Source organism: Theropithecus gelada, chromosome X (genome assembly GCF_003255815.1).
Source record: "Theropithecus gelada isolate Dixy chromosome X, Tgel_1.0, whole genome shotgun sequence".
Lineage (NCBI taxonomy): Eukaryota > Metazoa > Chordata > Mammalia > Primates > Cercopithecidae > Theropithecus > Theropithecus gelada.
Window position 1 is genome coordinate 799,707 of NC_037689.1, and position 11,124 is coordinate 810,830.

Here is an 11,124-nt window from a genome sequence, read left to right on the forward strand (position 1 = left end):
TTTCTATTGATTGGAATAGTTTCAGAAGGAATGGTACCAACTCCTCCTTGTACCTCTGGTAGAATTCAGCTGTGAATCCATCTGGTCCTGGACTTCTCTTCGTTGGTAGGCTATTAATTATTGCCTCAATTTCAGAGCCTGCTATTGGTCTATTCAGGGATTCAACTTCTTCCTGGTTTAGTCTTGGAAGAGTGTAAGTGTCCAGGAAATTATCCATTTCTTCTAGATTTTCTAGTTTATTTGCGTAGAAGTGTTTATAGTATTCTCTGATGGTAGTTTGTATTTCTGTGGGGTCGGTGGTGACACCCCCTTTATCATTTCTTATTGCGTCTATTTGATTCTTCTCTCTTTTCTTCTTTATTAGTCTTGCTAGGGGTCTGTCAATTTTGTTGATCTTTTCAAAAAACCAGCTCCTGGATTCATTGATTTTTTGGAGGGTTTTTTATGTCTCTATCTCCTTCAGTTCTGCTCTGATCTTAGTTATTTCTTGCCTTCTGCTAGCTTTGGAATGTGTTTGCTCTTGCTTCTCTAGTTCTTTTAATTGTGATGTTAGAGGGTCAATTTTAGATCTTTCCTGCTTTCTCTTGTGGGCATTTAGTGCTATAAATTTCCCCCTACACACTGCTTTAAATGTGTCCCAGAGATTCTGGTATGTTGTATCTTTGTTCTCATTGGTTTCAAAGAACATCTTTATTTCTGCCTTCATTTCCTTATGTACCCAGTAGTCATTCAGGAGCAGGTTGTTCAGTTTCCATGTAGTTGAGTGGTTTTGATTGAGTTTCTTAGTCCTGAGTTCTAGTTTGATTGCTCTATGGTCTGAGAGACAGTTTGTTATAATTTCTGTTCTTGTACATTTGCTGAGGAGTGCTTTACTTCCAATTACGTGGTCAATTTTGGAATAAGTGCGATGTGGTGCTGAGAAGAATGTATATTCTGTTGATTTGGGGTGGAGAGTTCTATAGATGTCTATTAGGTCTGCTTGGTGCAGAGAAAAGTTCAATTCCTGGATATCCTTGTTAACTTTCTGTCTCGTTGATCTGTCTAAAGTTGACAGTGGGGTGTTAAAGTCTCCCATTATTATTGTATGGGAGTCTAAGTCTCTTTGTAAGTCTCTACGGACTTGCTTTATGAATCTGGGTGCTCCTGTATTGGGTGCATATGTATTTAGGATAGTCAGTTCTTCCTGTTGAATTGATTCCTTTACCATTATGTAATGGCCTTCTTTGTCTCTTTTGATCTTTGATGGTTTAAAGTCTATCTTATCAGAGAATAGTATTGCAACCCCTGCTTTCTTTTGTTCTCCATTTGCTTGGTAAATCTTCCTCCATCCCTTTATTTTTAGCCTATGTATGTCTCTGCATGTGAGATGGGTCTCCTGAATACAGCAGACTGATGGGTCTTGACTCTTTATCCAGTTTGCCAGTCTATGTCTTTTCATTGGAGCATTTAGTCCATTCACATTTAAGGTTAATATTGTTATGTGTGAACTTGATCCTGCCTTTATGATATTAACTGGTTATTTTGCTCATTAGTTGATGCAGTTTCTTCCTAGCCCAAATGGTCTTTACATTTTGGCATGTTTTTGCAATGGCTGGTACCGGTTGTTCCTTTCCACATTTAGTGCTTCCTTCAGGGTCTCTTGTAAGGCAGGCCTGGTGGTGACAAAATCTCTAAGCATTTGCTTATCTGTAAAGGATTTTATTTCTCCTTCACTTATGAAACTTAGTTTGGCTGGATATGAAATTCTGGGTTGAAAATTCTTTTCTTTAAGAATGTTGAATATTGGCCCCCACTCTCTTCTGGCTTGGAGAGTTTCTGCCGAGAGATCTGCTGTGAGTCTGATGGGCTTCCCTTTGTGAGTACCCCGACCTTTCTCTCTGGCTGCCCTTAAGATTTTTCCCTTCATTTCAACTTTGGTGAATCTGACAATTATGTGTCTTGGAGTTGCTCTTCTCGAGGAGTATCTTTGTGGCGTTCTCTGTATTTCCTGGATTTGAATGTTGGCCTGCCCTACTAGGTTGGGGAAGTTCTCCTGGATGATATCCTGAAGAGTGATCTTTTTCAAGATTCTTAGTTTCTTTGCGCTGGGTACGTAATTCCTCCTTTAGCTCTGAGAAGTTTGATGGACTGAAGCCGCCTTCACTCAACTCGTCAAAGTCATTCTCCGTCCAGCTTTGATCCGTTGCTGGCGATGAGCTGCGCTCCTTTGCCGGGGGAGATGCGCTCTTATTTTTTGAATTTCCAGCTTTTCTGCCCTGCTTTTTCCCCATCTTTGTGGTTTTATCTGCCTCTGGTCTTTGATGGTGGTGACGTACTGATGGGGTTTTGGTGTTGGTGTCCTTCCTGTTTGATAGTTTTCCTTCTAACAGTCAGGACCCTCAGCTGTAGGTCTGTTGGAGATTGCTTGAGGTCCACTTCACACCCTGTTTGCCTGGGTGTCAGCAGCAGAGGCTGCAGAATATAGAATATTGCTGAACAGTGAGTGTACCTGTCTGATTCTTGCTTTGGAGGCTTCCTCTCAGGGGTGTACTGCACACTGTGAGGTGTGGGGTGTCAGATTGCCCCTAGTGGGGATGTCTCCCAGTTACGCTACTCAGGGGTCAGGGACCCACTTGAGCAGGCAGCCTGTCCCTTCTCAGATCTCAACCTCTGTGTTGGGAGATCCACTGCTCTCTTCAAAGCTGTCAGAGTCGTTTGCATCTGCAGAGGTTTCTGCTGCTTTTGTTGTTATCTGTGCCCTGTCCCCAGAGGTGGAGTCTACAGAGACAGGCAGGTTTCCTTGAGCTGCTGTGAGCTCCACCCAGTTCGAGCTTCCCAGCGGGTTTGTTTACCTACTTAAGCCTCAGCAATGGCGGGCACCCCTCCCCCAGCCTCACTGCTGCCTTGCGGTTAGATCACAGACTGCTGTGCTAGCAATGAGGGAGGCTCCGTGGGCGTGGGACCCTCCCCACCAGGTGTGGGATATTATCTCCAGGTGTGCCTGTTTGCTTGAAGTGCAGTATTGGGGTGGGAGTTACCCGATTTTCCAGGTGTTGTGTGTCTCAGTTCCCCTGGCTAGGAAAAGGGATTTCCTTTCCCCTTGTGCTTCCTAGGTGAGGCGATGCCTCACCCTGCTTCAGCTCTCACTGGTCGTGCTGCAGCAGCTGACCAGCACCGATTGTCCAGCACTCCCTAGTGAGATGAACCCAGTACCTCAGTTGAAAATGCAGAAATCACCGGTTTTCTGTGTCGCTCGTGCTGGGAGTTGGAGACAGGAGCTGTTTCTATTCTGCCATCTTGCTCCGCCCCCTCCAAGACCCATCACAAAGTTTCACAGATACCTTCTTTCTAGTGTATATCTAGGGATATTCAGTTTTTTTCCATAGGCCACAGTTAGCTCCCAAATGTCTTTTTGCAGATTCTGCAATAAAAGTGTTTGCAAATTACCAAATGAAAAGAATGGTTTAACTCTGTATGATGAATCTACAAAACACAAAACAGTTTCACAGATAGCTTCTTTCCACTTTTTATCTGGGGATATTCAGTTTTTCTTCATAGGAGTCAATGGACTCCCAAATGTTTCTTCACAGATTTTAGAAAAAGAACTTTTCCAAACTGCTGACTCAAAAGAAATGTTTAACTCTGTGAGATGAATTGAAACATCAGAAAGCAGTTTCACAGATGGTTTCTCTCTATTTTTAATCTGTGGATATTCATTTTTTTCCCAGAGGAAATATTCAGGGGTATTTTGTATTTCCCCATATGTCTCGTCCTTTTGCAGATTCTACAAAAGAGATTTTTCATCTTGCTGAATCAAAAGAAATGTTTAAATCTGTGAAATGAATCCACACATCACAAAGCAGTTCCAGTGATAACTTCTTTCTAGTTTTTATCTGGGGATACTTGTTTTTTCTCCATAGGCCTCAATAGACTTTCAAATGTCCCTGTGCAGATACTACCAAAAAAATGTTTCCCCATAGGACTCAATGGGCTTTCAAATTTCCCTGTGCAGATACTAGAAAAAGAATGTTTCCAACATGAGGACTAAAAAGGAAGTTCTAACTCTGTGAGATGAATCCACAGATCACAAAGCAGTTTCACAGATAGCTTCCTTCTAGTTTTTATGTGGGGATATAAGGTTTTCTCCCACTGGCCCCAAAGTGCTCCCAATTGTTCCTTTGGAGATTCTACAAAAAGAGTGTTTCCAACCAGTTGAATCAAACAAAAGTGTTCACTCTGTGAGATAAATTTTCACATCACAAAGCAGTTTCACAGATAGGTTTTTTCTAGTTTTTATCTGCAAATGTTCGGCTTTTCCCTATAGGCTTCAATGGATTCCAAATGTCCCTTCACAGATTCTATAAAAGGAGTTTTCCCAATATGCAGAATCAAAAGAAAGGTTGAACTCTGCGAGATGAATCCACACATAACAAAGCAGATTCACAGATAGCTTCTTTCTAGTTTTTAATAGAAGGATATTAGGTTTTTCCCCATTGGTCTCAATGGGCCCCCAAATGTCCCTTCACAGATTCTACAAAAAGAGTGTTTCCTATCTATTGAATCAAAAGAAAGGTTTACCTCTGTGAGAAGAATTCACACATCATCATACACTTTCACATATAGCTTCTTTCTAGTTTTTATGTTCGGATATTCAGTGTTTCCCCATAGGCTTCAAGTGGCTCCCAAATGTCTCTTGGTAGATTCTACAAAAATGTGCTTTTTAGCTGATGAATAAAAAGAAAGATTTACATCTGTGAGATGATTCCACACATCACAAAGCTGTTTCACAGATAGCTTCTTTCTAGTTTTTATCTGGGGATATTTCATTTTTCCCCATAGGCCTCAATGGGCTTCCAAGTTTGCCCTCACAGATTCTACAAAGTGCTTCCAAACTGCTGAATGAAAAGAAAAGTTTAACTCTGTGTGATGAATCCACACATCACAAAGCAGTTTCACAGATCACTTCTTTCTACTTTTTGTCTGGGGATATTTTGTTTTTCATCATTGGCCTCAATAGGCTCTCAAATGCCCCTTTGCAGATTCTACGAAAACAGTGTTTCCAACGTGCTGAATCAAAAGAAAGGTTTAACTCTATGAGATGAATCCACACATCACAAAGCAGTTTCACACATATTTTGTTTCCAGTTTTTATCTGGGCATATTCGTTTTTTTTTTTCCATTGGCCACAATGGAGTCCCAAATGTCCCTTCGCAGATTCTACAAAAAGCATGTTTACATCCTGCTGAATTAAAAGAAAGGTTTAACTCTATGTGATGAAGCCACACATCACAAAGCAGTTCCTCAGATAGTTTTTTTCTCCTTTTTTCTGTGGGGATATTTGATTTTTCCCCGTATGCAATGATGGGCTCCCAATGTCCCTTCACACATTCTACAAATAGAGTATTTCCAACCTGCTTATTCAAAAAAAAAAAGTTTTAACTCTATGAGATGAATCCATACATCACAAAGCAGTATCACAGATAGCATCTTTCTAGTTTTAATCTGGGGATATTCAGTTTTTTCCCCTAGGCCTCAATGTGCTTCCAAATATCCCTTGGTAGGTTCCACAAAAAAAGTGTTTTTAATCTACTGAGTGAAAAAAAATATTTACCTCTGTGGGGGGAATCCGCACATCACAAAGAAGTTTCACGGATAGCTTCTTTGTAGTTTTTATCTGGGAAATTTTTTTTTCCCGTAGGCCTCAACAGGCTTCAAAGTGTCCCTTCGAAGATTATACAAAAAAGAGCTTTTCGAAACTTCTGAATCAAAAGAAAAATTTAACTGTGAAATAAATCAACACATCACCAAGCAGTTTAAAAGATAGCTTCTCTCTACTTTTTATCTGGGGACATTTTGTTTTTCATCATTGACCTCAATGGCCTGCCAAATGTCCCTTCGCAGATTCTACAAAAAGAGTGTTTCCAACATGCTGAATCGAAGGAACAGTTTAACTCCATGAGATGAATCTACACATCACAAGAAGTTTCACAGATAGCTCTTTCTAGTTTTTATCTGGGGATATTCTGTTTTTTTCTACAGGTCACAATGGACTCCCAAATGTCCCTTCGCAGATTCTACAAGAACTGTTTCCATCTTGTTGAAGCAAAATAAAGGGCTAACTCTCTGTGATGAATCCACACATTGTAAAGCAGTTTCTCAGATAGCTTTTTTCTAGTTTTTATCTTGGAATATTCAATATTCCCCATAGGCTACAATGGGCTGCAAATGTCCCTTCACACATTCTTTGAAAGAGTATTTCCAAACTGCCAAATCAAAAAAACTTTTTAACTCTGAGTGATGAAAGCACATATCACCACACAGTTTCACTGATAGCTTCTTTCTAGTTTTTATCTGGGGATATTTCATTATTCTGCATAGCCCTCAATGTCCTCCCAAATGTCCCTAGGTATATTCTACAAAAAAAAATGTTTTTAACCTGCTGAATGAAAAGAAAGTTTTACCTCTGTGAGTTCAATTCACACATCACAAAACAGTTTCACAGATAGCATCATTTTTGTTTTTATCTGGGGATATTTCGTTTTCCCCTTGGGCCTCAATGGGCTTCAAATTGTCCCTTTCAAGATTCTACAAAAAGAGTGGTTCCAAACTACTGAATCAAAAGAGAAATTGAAATCTGTGAGATAAATCCACACATCACCAAGCCATGGAAGACTCTCTGGAAAGAATGCTTCCAACGTGGTGAATTGAAATAATGGTTGAACTCTGTGAGATGAATCCATACATCACAAAGCAGTTTCACAGGTAGCTTCTGTCTAGTTTTTATCTGGGGATACTCAGTTTTCCCCCATATGCCACAATGGGCTCCCAAATGTCCCTTCACAGATTCCACAAAAAGAGTGTTTCCATCCTGCTGAATCAAAAGAAAGGTTTACGAATCTGCAATGAATCCACATATCACAAAACAGTTTCTCAGATAGCTTTTTTCTAGTTTTACTGTGGGTATATTCCATTTTTCCCCATAGGCCACAAGGGGCTCCCAATGTCCCTTAACACATTCTACAAAAAGAGTGTTTCCAACCTGCTGAATCAAAAGAAAGTTTGAACTCTGTGAGATGAATCCAGACATAACAATGCAGTTTCAATGATAATTTCTTTGTAGTTTTTATCTGGGGATATTCACTTTTTCCTCAAATGCCTCACTAGTCTCCCAAGTGTTCCTTTGCAGATTCTACAAAAGGAGTTTTGCCAATCTGCTGAATCAAAAGAAAGGTTTAACTGTGAGATGAATTCATAGATCATAAAGAGGTTTCACAGATAGCTATTTTCTAGTTTTTATCTGGGGATATTCAGTTATGCCCCTTAGGTGTCAATGGGCTCCTATATGTTTCTTTGCAGATTCTAGAAAAAGAGTTTTTCCAATATGCTGACTCAAAAAAATGATTTAGTTCTGTTAGATGAATTCAGACACCATAAAACAGTTTCACAAACAGCTTCTGTCAAGTTTATAGCTGGGGATATTATGTTTTTTACCGTATGCCCCAATGGGATCCCAAAGATGCCTTTGCAGTTTCTACAAAAAGAGTGCTTTGAAACAACTAAATCAAAAGAAAGTCTTAACTCTGTGAGATGAATCCACATATCACAAAGCAGTATCAGAGATAGCATCTTTCTAGTTTTAATCTGGAGATATTCAATTTTTTCCCATAGGTCTCAATGTGCTCCCAAATGTCCCTTCACAGATTCTACAAAAATAATTTTTTTAACCTGCTCAATCAAAAAAAAAGGTTTAATTGTGTGAGATGAATCCACACATCATGAAGCAGTTTCACAGATAGCTTCTTTGTACGTTTTATCTGGGGATATTTGTTTTACCCCATAGACTTCAATGAGCTCCCAAATGTTCCTTCACAGTTTCTACAAAAAGAGTGTTTCCAAGCTGTTAAATCAAAAAAAGTTTTAAATCTCTGAGATGAATCCACACATCACCAAACAGTTTCACAGATATCTTCTTTCCAGTTTTTATCTGTGGATTCTGTTTTTCCCATAGGCCTCAAAGTGCTCCCATATGTCCCTTCATAAATACTATGAAAAGAGTGTTTTCAATCTGCTGAATCAAAAGAAAGGTTTACTTCTGTACGATGGATCCACACATCACAAAACAGTTTCACAGATAGATTATTTCTAGTTTTTATTTGGGGATATTCTGTTTCTCTCCCTTAGGACTCAATGGGCCGCCAATATCCCTTCGCAGATTATATGAAGAAAGTGTTTCCAACATGTTGAATCAAAATAGAAGTTTAACTCTGGGAGATGAAACCACATATCACAAACCAGTTTCACCGACAGCTTCTTTCCTGTATTTATCTGAGGATATTCGGTTTTTTCCCATAGGACACAATGGGCTCCAAAGATCTTTTTGCAAGTTGTACAAAAAGTGTTTCCAACCAGCTGAATCAAAAGAAAGGCTTAACTCTGTGAGATGAACTACACATTACAAAGCAGTTTCTCATATAATTTCTTTGTAGTTTTTATCTGGAGATATTCTGTTTTTCCCCATAGGTCTCAATGAGCTCCCAAATCTCCCTTCACAGATTCCACAAAAAGGGTGTTTCCAAACTGCTGAATCAAAAGTAAGTTGTAATTCTGTGAGATGAATCCACACCTCACAAAGCAGTTTCACAGATAGCTTCTTTCAGTTTTTATCTGGGGATGTTTTATTTTTTCCCATAGACAACAACAGTTTGCCAAATGTACCTTCACGGATTCCACAAAAAGCGTGTTTACAACCTGCTGAATTGAAAGAATGGTTTAACTCTGTGCAATGAAACCACACATCACAAAGCAGTTTCACAGATAGCTTCTCTCTAGTTTTTAATCTGGGGATATTTGGTTTTCTCCTTAGGCCTTAATAGGATTTCAAGTATCCCTGCATAGATTCTACAAAAAGAGTGTTTCAATTCTGCTGAATCAAAGGAGAATTTTAACTCTGTTAGATGAATCCACACATCACAGAACAATTTCATGGATAGCTTCTTTCTGGTTTTTATCTTCGGATAATTCATTTTTCTCCAAAGGACACAATGGACTCCCAAATGTCCCTTCACAAATTCTACAAAAAGAATGTTTCCAATGTGATGAATCAAAAGGAAGGTTGAATTCTGTAAGATGAATCCACACATTAGAAAGTGGTTTCTGAGATAGTTTCCTTTTATTTTTTATCTTAGGATATTCACTTTTACTCCATTGGCCTCAATGAGCTCCCAAATGTCCATTTGCAGAATGTACAAAAACAGTGTTTCCAAACTGCTGAATCAAAAGAAAGAATCAACTCTGTGAGTTGAATGTGCACATCACAGAACTGTTTGTCAGAAAGCTTCTTCCTAGTTTTGATTTTCTTTTTCACCATAGGCCTCAATGCGCTCCCATATGTCCTTTCACAGATTCTACAAAAACAGTGTTTCCAAACTGATGAATCAAAAGAAAGATTTAGCTCTGTGAGAGGAATGCAACATCACCAGGCAGTTTGACAGATAACTTCTTTCTTGTTTTATCTGGGGACATTCGTTTTTTTCCAACAGACCTAAATGGGCTCTCAAATGTCCTTTTGCAGATTCTATTGAAAAAGTGTTTCCAACCTGGTGAATCAAAAGAGAGGGTTAACTCTGTGAGTTGAATCCATACATCACAAAGCAGTTTCACAGATAGATTCTTCCTAATTTTTATCTGGCAATGTTCTTTTTTTTCCCCATAGTCCCCAACGGGCTGGCAAATGTGCTTTCACAGATTCTACAAAAAGAGCATTTCAAATAGCTGAATCAAATGAGAGGCTTCACTCTGAGGGAGGAATTCACACATCACAAAGCAGTTTCACAGACACCTTCTTTCAAGATTTTATGTGGAGATATTGGGTTTTTCCCCATTTGCTTCAATGCAATCCTAAATGTGCCTTTACAGATTCTACAAAGAGTGTTCCAAGCAGTTGAATCAAAACCAAACTTTATCTATGTGAGAGGAGTCCAACCATCACCAAGCAGTGTCACAGATAGCTTCGTTCTAGTTTTTACCTGGGATATTCAGTTTTTCCCTATGATCCTCAGTGGGCTCACAAATGTCCCTTTGCAGATTCTACAAAAGCAGTGTTCCTGTCCAATAAATCAAAACAAAGTTTTAACCCTGAGAGAAAAATGCACACATCACAAAGTAGTTTTACAGATGGCTTGTTTCTAGTTTTTATCTGTGGATATTCCATTATTTCCCATAGACCTCAATGGACTCTCAAATGTCCCTTTGTAGATTCTAGAAAAAAAGTTTTTCCAAACCACTGAATCAAAAGGAAGGTTATACTCTGTGAGATGAATCCACAAATCGTGAAGCAGTTTCACAGATAGTTTCTTTCTAGTTTTTATCTGGGGATATTCAGTTTATACCCATAGGCCCCAATGGGCTCCAGAGTGTCCTTTCACATATTCTACAAAAAGTATGTTTCCAACCTGCTGAATCAAAAATAAGATTTATCTCTCTGTGATGAATCTACACATAACAAAGAAGTTTCTCAGATAGCTTCTTTAGTGTTTTTATGTGGGGATATTCAATTTTCACCCACAGGTCACAATGGGCTTACAAATGTCCCTTTGCAGATTCTATGGAAAAAGTGTTTCCAACCTGGTGAATCAAAAGAGAGGGCTAACTCTGTGAATTGAATCCATACATCACAAGGGACAAATGTCCCCATAGGCCCCAATGGGGAAAATATCCCAAATATCCCTTCACAGATTCTACAAAAACAACTGTTTTCAATCTGCTTAACCAAAAATATGTTTTAACTCTATGAGATGAGTCCACACATCACCAAGCAGTTTCACACACAGATTCTTTTAAGTTTTTTTATCTGGGGATATTCGATTTTCCCCATAGGCTTCCATGTGCTCCCAAATGTCTTTTCGCAGATTCTACAAAGAGAGAGTCTCCAACTTGTTGAATCAAAATAAACGTTTAAATCTGTGAGATGAATCCACACATCACCAAGCAGTTAGACAGATGGCTTATTTCTAGTTTTTTACTGGGGATATTCAATTTTCCCCACAGGCCTCAATGGGCTCCCATGTGTCCCTTTCCAGATTCTACAAAAAGAGTGTTTCCAACCTGCTGAATCAAAAGAAAGGTTTAACTCTAGGAGATTAATCC